Genomic DNA, 15,192 nt, shown 5'->3' with positions numbered 1-15,192 from the left:
AATTATCTAAATTGGAAATAAAGCCTTGTCGGCTTCTGCTATATACTAGAATGTGTTTGAGTGCCCATATCGGGCACTAGTCACGGCCTACGGGGTTGGGTCGTGACACATAGCTTTGGCACAAGCGGCGGGATATGCTACCCACGTGGGTCCCTGCTCAGGGGTCTGTGCCCCAACTCTAGTCTGTGAACCCCTTCCAGGAGTAGTAACGCTGGCGGCCGCCTGCTGGGCATCAAGATGGAGTAGGATCCTAGACATAGTGTCATGCACGGCCTGGTCAGAAGTAACCTCAGGTTGTGTCCGTGCTGGGGTCACGCCATCCCCTACAGTCTGGTCTCTACCCGACTGGTACTCGTGCTCGGAAGATGGAGACCTCTCTCATCGCTGGCCCACCATCGGAGCTTTACCTATGGCTGGGGCAGCTTTGCGGCCTCTCGCTCTTCCACGCCCTCTGATTGTAGCGCGCCATCGGGTGCCAGCCGTAGCTATAGGCTCCGGTACCTGACCTCGGGCCGTAGTAGCTCGAGTCGTCACCATCTGTGAGAGAAGAGATAAGAGTCAGATACCAATTTGGTCTTTTCAGATATCAATTTGAATAAAGTAGCACGATTAAAAGAAAGAAGGTAAGATTTCCTAAATGCCCCATACCCTTCCGAAGATAAGTACGGAGCTCATCGTACCGATCCACGAGACTCTACTGGAGCGAGCGAAAGCGCCAAAAAAATATAACGACCAAGCAGGTCATTACAATATTACACTTCACAAGTTGGCCTTAATAGATTCCAGAGCAGATAAACACTTTATCATGGAAGGGTTATTACCAACTAAGTATTTGGAAAAAAGTACTGCTAAATTATACTCCGCCACAGGAGAAAAATCAAAAATAAATTATAAGTTATCCAAAGCCCTCATTTGTAATGATGAAGTTTTTTTTTTAAATGATTTTGTTGTTACACGAGATATAAATGAAGAAATTATTTTGGGAACTCCATTTATAACTCAGATAAAACCCTATTATGCTGGATTAGATGCGATCTACACCAACGTATTAGGAAAAGAAATTAAATTTCCTTATCTAACAACGATTTCCCAGGATGTAAGTGATTTTGTTAAATCAAAAACCATTATCAAAATACAATTATTATCACATCAAATTTCATACTTAAAAGATGAAATAAAAATTATAAAGATTGAACAAACTTTAAAAACCCCGGTGATAGATGTGAAAATTGCAAGTTTTCAAAAAAAACTTGAACAAGAAGTTTGTTCAGAATTACCGAATGTTTTTTGGGAAAGAAAGCAACACATTGTTGAACTACCATATAATGATGGTTTTAATGAACAGGCCATTCCTACAAAGGCAAGGCCAATTCATATGAACCTTGAATTTTATATATATAAAAAAAGATAATAAGACCATCTAGATCCCCTTGGAGTTGTTCAACATTTAATGTAAATAAAAATGCCGAAAAATAAAGAGGATCTCCCATATTAGTCCTAAATTATAAACCCTTAAATAAGGTATTACAATGAATTAGGTAGCCGATACCTAATAAAGAGATCTATTAAAAAGAACTTACAAGGCAAACATCTATAGTAAGTTTGATATGAAATCAGGATTTTGGCATATACAAGTTGCTGAAAAGGATAATCACAAAACTGCATTCAATGTCCCTTTTGGACAATATGAATGGAATGTTATGCCTTTTGGGTTAAAAATTGCCCCGTCTGAATTTAAGAATATTATGAATAATATTTTCAATCCTTATAGCAATATGTCTATTGTTTACATCGACGATGTATTTATATTTTATGAGGACATAGATTCTCATTTTAAACATTTAAATACTTTCTTTAAAATTGTTAAACATAATGGTTTAGCTGTAAGTGCTAAAAAGATTAAATTGTTTCAAACAATGATTAGATATTTAGGAAACGACTTATACCAAGGTACTTATAAACCCATTTGTAGAGCCATAGAGTTCTCCTCAAAATTACCCGATGAAATTCCTGATAAAACCCAATTACAGAGGTTCTTTCGAAGTCTTAATTATGTTGCAGACTTTATTCCTAACATTAGCAAAATCTGTGAACCCCTTTACAAGCGTCCTAGGAAGAACCCAGTTCCATTGAGTCTAGATCAGATAGAAACAATGAGAAAAATCAAAATTGTTGCCAAAAACTTCCATGTCTAGGTATTCCAAACCCAGATGCTTTTATGATAGTGGAAACCGATGCTTCAAATGAAGGATACAGTGGAATTCTCAAACAAAGAGTCTCTCTAGAGTCTCCAAAACAATTAGTTCGTTTTACTTCAGGGATTTGGAATGCTGCTCAAAAGAATTATAGTACTGTTAAAAAAGCAATTTTATCTATAGTACTATGTATTACAAAATTACAAGATGATTTAATAAACAAACACTTTTTTGTCACAACCCGACTAGGGGCCGTGACGGGTACCCGGGGCTAGCCACCGAGCACCACTCGTTCTACTACTCATCATACTCATTAAGCCATCTTTTATCAAATTCATACTCAAATCATAATAAAATCATTTTTCATTTGGCAACCTCGTGAGACCATATAACCAACACTGCGTATCTACGAGCCTCTACTAGAGTGCTCGACATATGTTACACCTCGGAAAATTTCCCGTTGATACGCAAGTGAACGAACTAGTGATGTGTGCGAGGAGTGCGAGAGTATAATGTTTCATGAGCAATGTGCGTAAATGGACGAGAATGATTAGAAAGAAAAGTCGAGAAATTTAAAAAGTTGAAAGTTGGCAAAACTGCCCAGTGGTCGTAAAGTGCAAAATATGGACCGTAAACTGGTATACGGTCCGTAAACTGGAAGGTCGTAAACTGCCTTGCAAGGCTTCGACTTTCTGCCCAGTGGAGAAATGGTAAAATACGACCAGGAGGACGGACCGTAAAGTGATTTATGGCCCGTAAACCATTGTCGTAAATCACCATGCATGCAGCCTAAAGTTTCTGGCGGCTCTTAAGGTTAAAGACGACCACGAGGGATGGTCCGTAAACTGAAATACGGACCGTAAACCTCCATGGACGACCACTGTTCACCCCAGCACAGATTTTCAGTTCATTAAATATAAGGACCAAGACTTGTTTTATTTCATTTCTACACTACACCACTTCTCTCTAGAATCATCTCTCTACATTTATTTCATAAGTTTTCAAGGACTATAAGCCACCAACAACATAAACAAGTGAATCAAGTGTAAGCAAGCCATTAAATACCATTCAAGTCAAGAAATGCAAATGGAGAAAAACTAGGGTTTTGCTCAAAGTGGAGTATTATTAACCAAAGCTTGTTCCTACAACTTCTAAGGTAAGATTCATGATTTTTACATGATGTTTAAGGTATTGAAGAGTTGAAATACATGGATTGTAGAAAATATGGTCAAGTAGGTCATGAATGATGAATAGTGGCATTTTGAGGAATAGTTTGAATTGAATCATGAATGTTGTTGTGTTATGATATGAATGCATTATAAATGTTACTAAGATCATGAACTAGACACTTTAGATAAATGGACGAAGTTGGATGTTATGACCATGAATATGGGTGAATTAGAGGAAAATTAAGGAGTCTAAATAATGTGGATAACGTGCATAACTAATGGCCATTGTTATGATACTAATGAAGGTATAGACGCTAGCATTGGAAGGAAGCGTGCAAGTGTAGAATAGTCCGACGAAAAGGTATGTAAGGCTAACCCTTCTTTCATAAGGCATGGTTCCTTGGCCAAACTCGTAAATCCTCTATATGAGTATGTTGTATTCAAGTGACTGACACTCCGAGCTCATAAGCTCACAACCCTCGATACGTGCTACGAATGTACTACGCACCCCATTGACGAGTAAGCATAAGATAGAGATGTAGCGAAAACGATGATGATAGTGATGACGATGATGATAATAATGATGCTAAAGGTGCCTACGGGCTATTATATTCACATATGCCTACGAAGGGCTATAATGACACCCCGAGCTTATAATGCCGGGTAGAATATATGTATATGGATGTATATATATATATATATGTATGTATATGATTACGTAACGCGCGCACATACCTGCAGATGGTACGGATAACCCTGAAGCCTTGGTAGGGCCAGGTAGAAATAATATTGAGCCTTGGTTGGCCAAGTACGTATGAAACACCGAACCTTATCGTCGGGTACGCTATGTATGTATATAAGTGCATGGCTATGTATATAACATGAATATGAATGTGAAAAGACTATGTATACGAATGCGAGCCCTATTATGAAATACACATGAGAAATGGAAAGTTCCTATGAAAGGCAGGTAAGTGCCATGATGATGATATTATTGTCTTCCCTCCTATGCCACTTCATGTGTTGTCTATGATGCTTCTATATTGATGTTGATCATGTTTTACATACTCAGTACATTCTTCGTACTGACGTCCTTTTGTTTGTGGACGCTGCGTCATGCCCGTAGGTGCACAGGGAGACAGACTTGATCCATAGCTGCTTATTCAGAGATTACATAGCGGAGCTCCATTTCCTTCAGAGCCATAGCTTTTGGGTACTTATTATTTTGTGTATATAATTATGGGCATAGCGGGGTCCTGTCCCGCTCATGTGATGTGTTATACTCTTCCTAGAGGCTTGTAGTCAGGTGTATATGGTTAGACATGTCCGGGCTTGCCGGCCTATGTTTTGTATATCGTTTTGTCGGCCACGTTGGCCCACGTACATTGATGTGGCATAGATGCCTATGGTGATATAAATGTACCATTGTCCAATTGGGACTAGTTGACGAATGAATGGAAATGTATGTATAATTATGTGGCTCACCTAGATGTAAGTATAAGAGTAAGCTAAGAGGGTGCTTGGGTGGGTTAGCACCGGGTGCTCGTCGCGGCCCCGAGTCGGGTCGTGACAAAAGTGGTATCAGAGCAGTTTAGTCCTAGGGTGTGTCTACGAGCCGTGTCTAGTAGAGTCTTGGTTATGGGTGTGTTTCGCGCCACACTTATAAACAAGGAGCTGCAGACATTTTAGGAATATATGACCTTCTTTCTTCATAAGAATCGTGCGATAGAGCTATGATGTAGGAAATTCTTGCTCCTAAATCGTGTGTTGTGTATTTCAGAGATGCCTAAAAAGAAAAAGGCTACAGCAGCCCAAAAGGGCAAGACGGTGGCAGAAAAGCGGGCTAAAAGAGCACCGCCACCGGTAGCAGAGGAAAGTGAGTCCCAGAGTGCAACTCAATCTCAGTCCTCCCAGACAGTGCCTATTACTGAGGAGCGTGAGGGAGCCTCAGCCCAGCTCTAGCACCTCCAGCTTCTCCACCAGATGCTTCGGGCCAAGATGTGAGAGAGGCCATTAATTTGTTGACTCAGTTGGTTGCGGCCCAGACTCAGAGGAAAAGCTCGGGGCAAGGCGACAGGGCTGTTAGAGCAAGGGCCCGTGACTTCATTATGTTGAAACCCCCAGAATTCTTTGGGTCGAGACCGGAGGAGGATCCTCAGGACTTCATAGACGGTATGTTGAGGACGCTCCGATTGATACATGCTTCAGACACTGAGTCGGTAGAGCTAGCTTCGTATAGGTTGAGGGATGTCTCAATCCAGTGGTATACGGTTTGGATGGCATCACGGGGAGCCAATGCACCTCCCCCGGTATGGCAAGAGTTTGTTGATGCTTTTCTCCGTCACTATATGCCTCCAGAAGTTCGGCGAGCAAGGGCCGATAAATTCTTGAATTTGAGGCAAGGTAGCATGAGTGCTACAGAGTATAGTCTCCGCTTCAACTCCTTGGCCAGGTATGCTTCGGCCATGGTAGCGGATATGGGCGATCGGGTGCACTGGTTCGTGAAAGGCCTAGGGCCACACTTAATGGATAAATGCTTGACTGCGTCCCTTCAGGATGGCATGGATATTGCACGCATTCAGGCACATGCTCAGGAATTAGAGGAACACCTACAGCAGCGGAGAAATGAACGTGAGCAAGACAGGGGACATAGCAAGAGGGCTAGACCTTCGGGTTCGATAAGTGAGTCTAGGGGCGGGCACATACAACAGTTCCCCAGGCATTCAAGCTATCCTATGACCAGTACACCTCCACAGTTAACGGGGCAGAGAATTGACAGATCTACTCATTCCGGGCCGAGTCAGGGTTACTCGGGGTCTCAGTTTAGAGATGATTCAGGCCAGTCAAGGCCACCTGTACCAAGATGTTCCCAGTGTGGGAAGTTGCATTGGGGTCGATGCCGATTGGGCTCGGATGGTTGCTATTCATGTGGTCAACCAGGCCATATCAGGCGTGATTGCCCCTCAGTACAGGGTAGAGGTAGGACCCAGCCAGCAGGGTCGGCAGCCGGATCATCAGCATCTGTACTCCCTACGGGGCCAGGTTCACATGCGCCAGTCGGCCATGGTAGAGGTAGAGGCAGAGCTCCCAGTACTAGCGGTCCTCAACACCGTATTTATGCTTTGGCTGGACGCCAAAATCTTGAGTCTTCTCCTGATGTGGTCACAGGTATATTATCAGTATTCTCTCATGATGTATATGCTTTGATTGATCCGGGCTCCACATTATCATATGTTACTCCATATATTGCGGGTCGATTTATAGTCGAGCCGGAGTCGATCAAACCTTTTGAGGTGTCTACGCCCGTTGGCGAATCGGTGATAGCTAGCCGAGTGTATAGAGATTGTGTAGTCGTGATATGTGACCGCCGTACTATAGCTGACTTGCATGAACTAAAGATGGTAGATTTTGATGTCATTATGGGCATGGATTGGTTGGCTTCTTGCTACGCCAATGTCGATTGTAGAATGAAAATGGTTCGCTTCCAGTTTCCGGGAGAACCAGTTTTAGAATGGAAAGGAAATACGGCGTCACCAAAAGGTAGGTTTATTTCCTATCTGAAGGCAAGGAAGATGATCACGAAAGGGTGTATCTATCACTTAGTGCGAGTTCAAGATGTTGAAGCTGAGTCGTCGACTCTTAAGTTAGTTCCAGTAGTGAATGAATTTCCGGATGTGTTCCCGGAAGAGCTTCCAGGCCTTCCTCCCGAGCGGGAGATTGATTTTGCGATTGATGTGTTGCCACACACTAAACCCATATCTATTCCTCCCTATAGAATGACCCCCGCAGAACTGAAACAGTTGAAGGAGCAATTGAAAGACTTGCTTGATAAAGGCTTCATTAGGCCCAATTCATCCCCGTGGGGAGCCCCTGTATTGTTTGTCCGAAAGAAGGATGGCTCCTTGAGAATGTGCATTGATTATCGACAATTAAATAAGGTGACGATTAAGAACAAATATCCTCTTCCGAGGATTGATGATCTATTTGATCAATTGTAAGGTGCCAAGTGGTTTTCAAAGATCAATTTGAGGTCCGGGTATCACCAAGTAAGAGTTAGGGAGAAAGATATCCCTAAGACAGCTTTCAGAACAAGATACGGTCATTTTGAGTTCCGAGTGATGTCGTTTGGGTTAACTATGCACCGACAGTGTTTATGGACTTAATGAACAATGTATTCAGGCCTTTTCTGGATCTATTCGTGATTGTATTCATCGATGATATCCTAGTGTATTCTATATCTGAGGCAGAACATACGGATCACTTGCGTATTGTCCTTGGAGTTCTTTGAACTCGAGAGCTATTCGCGAAGTTTTCCAAATGCGAGTTTTGGTTGAACTCAGTGGAATTTATGGGCCACATTGTTGCAGCTGACGGTATTCGAGTGGATAGCCAAAAGATTGAGGCAGTGAAGACTTGGCCAAGGCCCACGACCCCTACGGAGGTTCCAAGATTTTTGGGCTTAGCAGGTTATTACAGAAGATTTGTTGAGGGTTTCTCTTCTATTTCTGCACCGCTTACAAAGTTGACTCAAAAGACAGCCAAGTTTCAATGGACAGACGCTTGCGAACGTAGTTTCCAAGAGTTAAAGGGTCGATTGACTTCTGCCCCAGTTCTGACACTTCCAGAGGGATTGGAAGGATACGTTGTTTATTGCGATGCTTCAGGTGTTGGGCTAGGCTGTGTATTGATGCAACATGGCAAGGTGGTTGCGTATGCTTCCAGGCAGTTACGGAAACATGAGCAGAATTATCCTACCCATGACTTAGAATTGGCCGCGGTGGTCCATGCATTAAAGATATGGAGACATTACTTATATGGTGTCCACGTGGATATTTATACAGATCATAAGAGTCTCCAGTACATCTTCAAGCAGAAAGAGTTGAATTTGTGGCAACGACGATGGCTAGAGTTGCTAAAAGACTATGATGTTGAAAAATCCTGTACCACCCCGGAAAGGCAAATGTTGTGGCTGATGCTCTTAGCCGTAGGTCGATGGGAAGTCTAAGTGCTGTACGACCAGAAAAGAAAGAGATGGCCCGTGATCTTCAGCAGTTAGCTAGCCTAGGAGTCCGAGTGGTGGACTCAGGTAGCAGCGGAGCTGCTATTCATAATTCAGCAGTTTCATCGCTAGTAGCGGAAGTAAAAGAGAGACAGTATGAGGATCCCACACTAATGCAGAACAGAGATGCACTCCCTCAGAAAGAGGAGTCATCGTTTGATATTTCAGGAGACGGAGTTCTCTGATGTCGGGGCAGATAATGTGTTCCCGATGTGGCAGGTCTACGCCACCAGATTTTGAGAGAAGCTCATTGTTCCCGTTACTCCATTCACCCTGGAGCGACGAAAATGCATCATGATCTTAAGTCCGTATATTGGTGGAATGGTATGAAGAAAGATATAGCGGAATTCGTGGCTCAATGTCCTAATTGTCAACAGGTGAAAATCGAGCACCAAAAGCCGGGTGGATTATTGCAAGCTATAGAAATCCCGACGTGGAAGTGGGAAGTGATTAATATGGATTTCATTTCAGGCTTACCCCGTTCTCGACGTAAATATGATTCCATATGGGTGATCGTGGATAGACTCACTAAATCAGCTCATTTCTTACCGTTCAAGACGACCTATGTGGCTGAAGATTACGCAAAGCTTTATCTTAAAGAGATAGTGAGACTCCACGGTGTTCCAGTATCTATTATCTCCGATAGGGGAACTCAGTTTACAGCCAAGTTTTGGAGGTCTTTCCAAGAGGGTTTAGGGACCCAAGTGCGCCTTAGCACGGCATTTCACCCCCCAGACCGATGGGCAAGCTGAACGTACTATTCAGACTCTTGAAGATATGTTACGGGCATGTATGATAGATTTTGGAGGAAATTGGGATGACCATTTGCCACTCATTGAGTTTGCTTACAATAACAGTTATCATTCTAGCATTCAAATGGCACCGTATGAGGCTTTATATGGGCGAAAGTGTAGATCCCCGATTGGGTGGTTTGAAACTGGAGAGGCCAAGTTGATAGGGCCAGATTTGGTCCAGCAAGCTATAGAGAAAGTCAAGCTCATACAAGATCGGTTGTTAGCGGCTCAAAGTCGCCAGAAGTCCTATGCGGATAATCGTCGAAGGGACTTAGAGTTCCAAGTTAAGGATTGGGTATTCTTGAAAGTGTCGCCAATGAAAGGCGTTATGAGATTTGGCAAAAAGGGGAAGCTCAGTCCCCGTATATCGGACCCTATGAGATTGTGCGAAAAATAGGCAAAGTGGCCTATGAGCTAGATCTACCACCAGATTTGAAGTCGGTCCATCAGTATTTCATGTCTCGATGCTTCGGAAGTGTGTTGGAGATCCTACGAGGATCGTCCCAGTGAATGATATTCAAGTGACAGAAAAGTTAACTTATGATGAAATACCCATTGCCATATTAGATAGGCAAGTACGGAGGCTTAGAAATAGAGTGTGGAGAAATAACAATCGAGAGGAAATGACATGGGAAGCGGAAGAGAATATGCGATCCAAATACCCACATTTATTTCAGCCATTAGGAGAAGTCCAAGATGAGACGTCGAGATCATGAGGTATATATGATTCCCTTTTATACATTCAGGTCGTGTGTGGCCAAATTTCTAGTGCTGTTGTATTATTTCCCTGTGAGGCATTGTTATTGTGGGTTGCTGTGACAGGGTGGTAGTGCCACATTACAGAGGAAACTCTGGCGAAATTTTTATAGAATTCCGCAAGCCTTTAACATTCGAGGACGAATGTTCCTAAGGGGGGTAGAATGTTACACCTCGGAAAATTTCCCGTTGATATGCAAGTGAACGAACTAGTGATGTGTGCGAGGAGTGCGAGAGTATAATGTTTCATGAGCAATGTGCGTAAATGGACGAGAATGATTAGAATGAAAAGTCGAGAAATTTAAAAAGTTAAAAGTTGGCAAAACTGCCCAGTGGTCGTAAAGTGCAAAAAACGGACCGTAAACTGGAAGGTCATAAACTGCCATACAAGGATTCGACGTTCTGCCCAGTGGAGAAATGGTAAACTACGACCAGGAGGACGGACCGTAAAGTGATTTACGGCCCGTAAACCATGGTCGTAAATCACCATGCATGCAGCCTAAAGTTTCTGGCGCTGCTTAAGGTTAAAGACAACCACGAGGGATGGTCCGTAAACTGAAATACGGACCGTAAACCTCCATGGACGACAACTGTTCACCCCACCACAGATTTTCAGTTCATTAAATATAAGGACCAAGACTTGTTTTATTTCATTTCTACACTACACCACTTCTCTCTAGAATCACCTCTCTACATTTATTTCATAAGTTTTCAAGGACTATAAGCCACCAACAACATAAACAAGTGAATCAAGTGTAAGCAAGCCATTAAATACCATTCAAGTCAAAAAATGCAAATGGAGAAAAACTAGGGTTTTGCTCAAAGTGGAGTATTATTAACCAAAGCTTGTTCCTACAACTTCTAAGGTAAGATTCATGATTTTTACATGATGTTTAAGGTATTGAAGAGTTGAAATACATGGATTGTAGAAAATATGGTCAAGTAGGTCATGAATGATGAATAGTGGCATTTTGAGGAATAGTTTGAATTGAATCATGAATGTTGTTGTGTTGTGATATGAATGCATTATAAATGTTACTAAGATCATGAACTACACTTTAGATGAATGGACGAAGTTGGATGTTATGACCATGAATATGGGTGAATTAGAGGAAAATTAAGGAGTCTAAATAATGTGGATAACGTGCATGACTAATGGCCATTGTTATGATACTAATGAAGGTATAGACGCTAGCATTGGTAGGAAGCGTGCAAGTGTAGAATAGTCGGACGAAAAGGTATGTAAGGCTAACCCTTCTTTCATAAGGCATGGTTCCTTGGCCAAACTCTTAAATCCTCTATATGAGTATGTTGTATTCAAGTGATTGACACTCCGAGCTCATAAGCTCACAACCCTCGATACGTGCTACGAATGCACTACGCACCCCATTGACGAGTAAACATAAGATAGAGATGTAGCGAAAACGATGATGATAGTGATGACGATGATGATAATAATGATGCTAAAGGTGCCTACGGGATATTATATTCACATGTGCCTATGAAGGGCTATAATGACACCCCGAGCTTATAATGCCGGGTAGAATATATGTATATGGATGTATATATATATGTATGTATATGATTACGCAACGCGCGCTCACATCTGCAGATGGTACGGATAACCCTGAAGCCTTGGTTGGGCCAGGTAGCAATAACATTGAGCCTTGGTTGGCCAAGTACGTATGAAACACCGAACCTTATGGTCGGGTACGCTATGTATGTTTATAAGTGCATGGCTATGTATATAATATGAATATGAATGTGAAAAGACTATGTATACGAATATGAGCCCTATTATGAAATACGCATGAGAAATGGAAAGTTCCTATGAAAGGCAGGTAAGTGCCATGATGATGATATTATTGTCTTCCCTCCTATGCCACTTCATGTGTTGTCTATGATGCTTCTACATTGATGTTGATCATGTTTTACATACTCAGTACATTCTTCGTACTGATGTCCTTTTGTTTGTGGACGCTGCGTCATGCCCGCAGGTGCACAGGGAGACAGACTTGATCCATAGCTGCTTATTCAGAGATTACATAGCGGAGCTCCATTTCCTTCGGAGCCATAGCTTTTGGGTACTTATTCTTTTGTGTATATAATTATGGGCATAGCGGGGTCCTGTCCCGCTCATGTGATGTGTTATACTCTTCCTAGAGGCTCGTGGTCAGGTGTATATGGTTAGACATGTCCGGCCTTGTCGGCCTATGTTTTGTATATCATTTTGTCGGCCACGTTGGCCCACGTAGATTGATGTGGCATAGATGCTTATGGTGATATAAATGTACCATTTTGCAATTGGGACTAGTTAAAGAATGAATGGAAATGTTTGTATAATTATGTGGCTCACCTAGATGTAAGTATAAGAGTAAGCTAAGAGGGTGCTCGGGTGGGTTAGCACCGGGTGCTCGTCGCGGCCCCGAGTCGGGTCGTGACAACATAGGGACGGGACAGGACCCCGTCGTGCCCAAAATATACATATATATACACAAAAGAATAGACCAAGTAGCACCTCCGGAACAATGGAGTGCTCTCAAATCAGCTACTAGCTCCTATGAGTCTGGATCAAGATCACCTCCCTGTCTACCTGTGGGCATGAACACAGCGTCCAAAGAAAACGGATGTCAGTACGAACATTGTACTGAGTATGAGAGACATAAATAACAACAATACTTCAATGAGATGAAGGAAGCATCAATAAGGGAGCAATTGTATATGACTGTCACTTATAAAAGAAATAACACATGCTAGGTTACTTCATAATCATCATCATATCATATATGCATAAATTTATAAGCTGCCCGTCCATATAGGTACGGTGTGATAATAATTAACCTGCGTCCAGGCCTCCCGCGTCCGGGGTATAAGCTGCCCACTGCAGTGGTGTGCCTGCCCGTGCCATATAGGCATGGTGTGATATCATCAACATATAATCATCATAATGCATGTATAATAACTCAAAAATAGCTATACTTTATCGAGGTGACATAAGGTCGTGAACCCCCGATTCCATTATGGAACATTTACAAGTATTCTGCCTCACCTTGAAGGAAACAGTATATAAGGTGAGTGTATTCAATAAATGACATCATTAACTTTATGGTATTCTACGTCAACTTGAAGGAAATAGTATATAAGGTGAGTGTATACAACATACGACATCATTAGCGTTATAGGAACATCATATCATGAACTCTAGAATCTTTATACTTAACTCATCATCCTCATTTATTGAACTCATAATATATCTCTCATCTCATATTACTATTCATGAGCGTAGGCTATTAGTTTTCCGAGATATAGAGGATTGATGGAGAAGGAGTAAAAATCATACCATCGGATTCATGCCATAGAAAGAAAGGACTAGCCTCATATACCTTTTCCGTTTGACTAATCTATCGCTTGCTTGTTCTCCTTCAATGCCCACGTTTCTACCTTCAAGAGAAGTCGCATGAACATTAGCTAATCGATTACTTAAACGTGCTTACTAAAGCTAAGGAAAATTGTGCAACATTTCCTTTGTTTAAACAACTTTTCTCATATTCTATATCAACTCCCAAACATTCATAACAACATTCACAATATAATAGACAACAATCATTATTCATCTACATTATTCGCATTTCACAATTCCCCTTCAATTTCTCCATAGTTATAGTTCGCTATCGCGTTTTCTCATATATAATACTTATTCCATGGTCTAAATGTCATTCACATCATACTTACAGCCACAACATACCATTATCCACAATTAAATCTAAACCTTCACCCAATAATGTCCCTATTCCCACATTTAAGACCCACTTCCTATATCTTTCTACAATCCATGTGTTCTTAACTATCAACACCTTAAACAACAAGGAATGATCATAAAACTCACCTTAGATGATGGATGAACAACACTTGAGTGGAACTTCTCTTCTTGCACCAAAACCCTAACTCACTTCCCTTGAGATTTCTTAGTGTAGATGAACTTTTATTAGGTTTCTACACTTGATTTCATGGATTTGGTATAGTTGATCATGGTTTTCCTTATTTTCTTGTGGATTAATAATGGAGAGAATTCTAAAGGCTTCTTGAAGAGTTGAGAGTGAAAATGAAATGAATTAATGAGGGGAGGATCCTTATATTAAATGTTGAAATCTGTCCCGACCAGCATATACGGACCAACATACGGTCCGTACATTTTATATGGGCCGTATGTTCTGCCGTATGTTTGGTCTAGTGAGTGATGCCCCTCTTGGCTAATTATACGGCCTAACATACTGCCAGTATAATTTATACGGCCAGTATGTTGGGCCGTATAATGCCCAGCTGTTCCGATTTCGTTCTCGTCGACTCGTTTGCTCTCCAATCCTTATGGAACCTTCTTGACACTTGATTAACACCTCAATACCAATCTAAGGGACGTTATCACTCTTCTCTAAGACTTTATTACGCCATCATTAACTCGTCGCCCATAATTCTTACCCGACACGCAACATATCCTTTGCTTTCCTTGATAACCTTCTTCATTTTCGTTAAATGTCTTGAATCTCAATTAGGATTATCACATGCTATTCCTCACTTATCAAATCATCGTATACGTCGTCCTCTTCGCTAGCCTATTCACTGTATGTTAACGGGGAATTTTCCAAGCAGTTAATCCCAACGTGCCCCCAAAGAAGGAAAGTAAACAGCAGGCAACTCCAGAAGAATTTTCCATTGTTAAAAAACCAGAAGTACCTATTATGGCACTAGATAAACATTATTCAGACTTAAAGGTTGAGGACCTACTCAAACCTTGCTACACCAACTTTGACTATATTGAAACCAATGATCCTATCAAGACTAGGAGATATTGTGAATTTATCCTGACAGATACAAGATCACTAACAATTGAACATATTTTGATTAATGGATGCGATCCATATAGCATTTCATATTCAAAGTTTACCATAAACAAGATTATCAGCCCTTTTGATTGGAAAGTAGATATCTACATACTTCAATTATGTTATCCAGACAACATAGGCCACAAACCTATAATTACTATGATTATGAATAGGCATGGTACAACGTTTTGTATGTACGCCCTAATTCCCATACACGGTTCGTAAAATATAGCAAACAAATGACCAAGTCAATCATCCCGAGATGGTTTTACAACTTGTGGGTAAGCTTTGGAGGCAATGAGCTAACCATGCCCAAAACCTTCCAAATTCATTATGAAA

This window comes from Lycium barbarum, chromosome 7, assembly GCF_019175385.1.
Source record: "Lycium barbarum isolate Lr01 chromosome 7, ASM1917538v2, whole genome shotgun sequence".
Lineage (NCBI taxonomy): Eukaryota > Viridiplantae > Streptophyta > Magnoliopsida > Solanales > Solanaceae > Lycium > Lycium barbarum.
The sequence above is the reverse complement of the archived record's forward strand: the minus strand, read 5'-3'. Positions refer to the sequence as shown.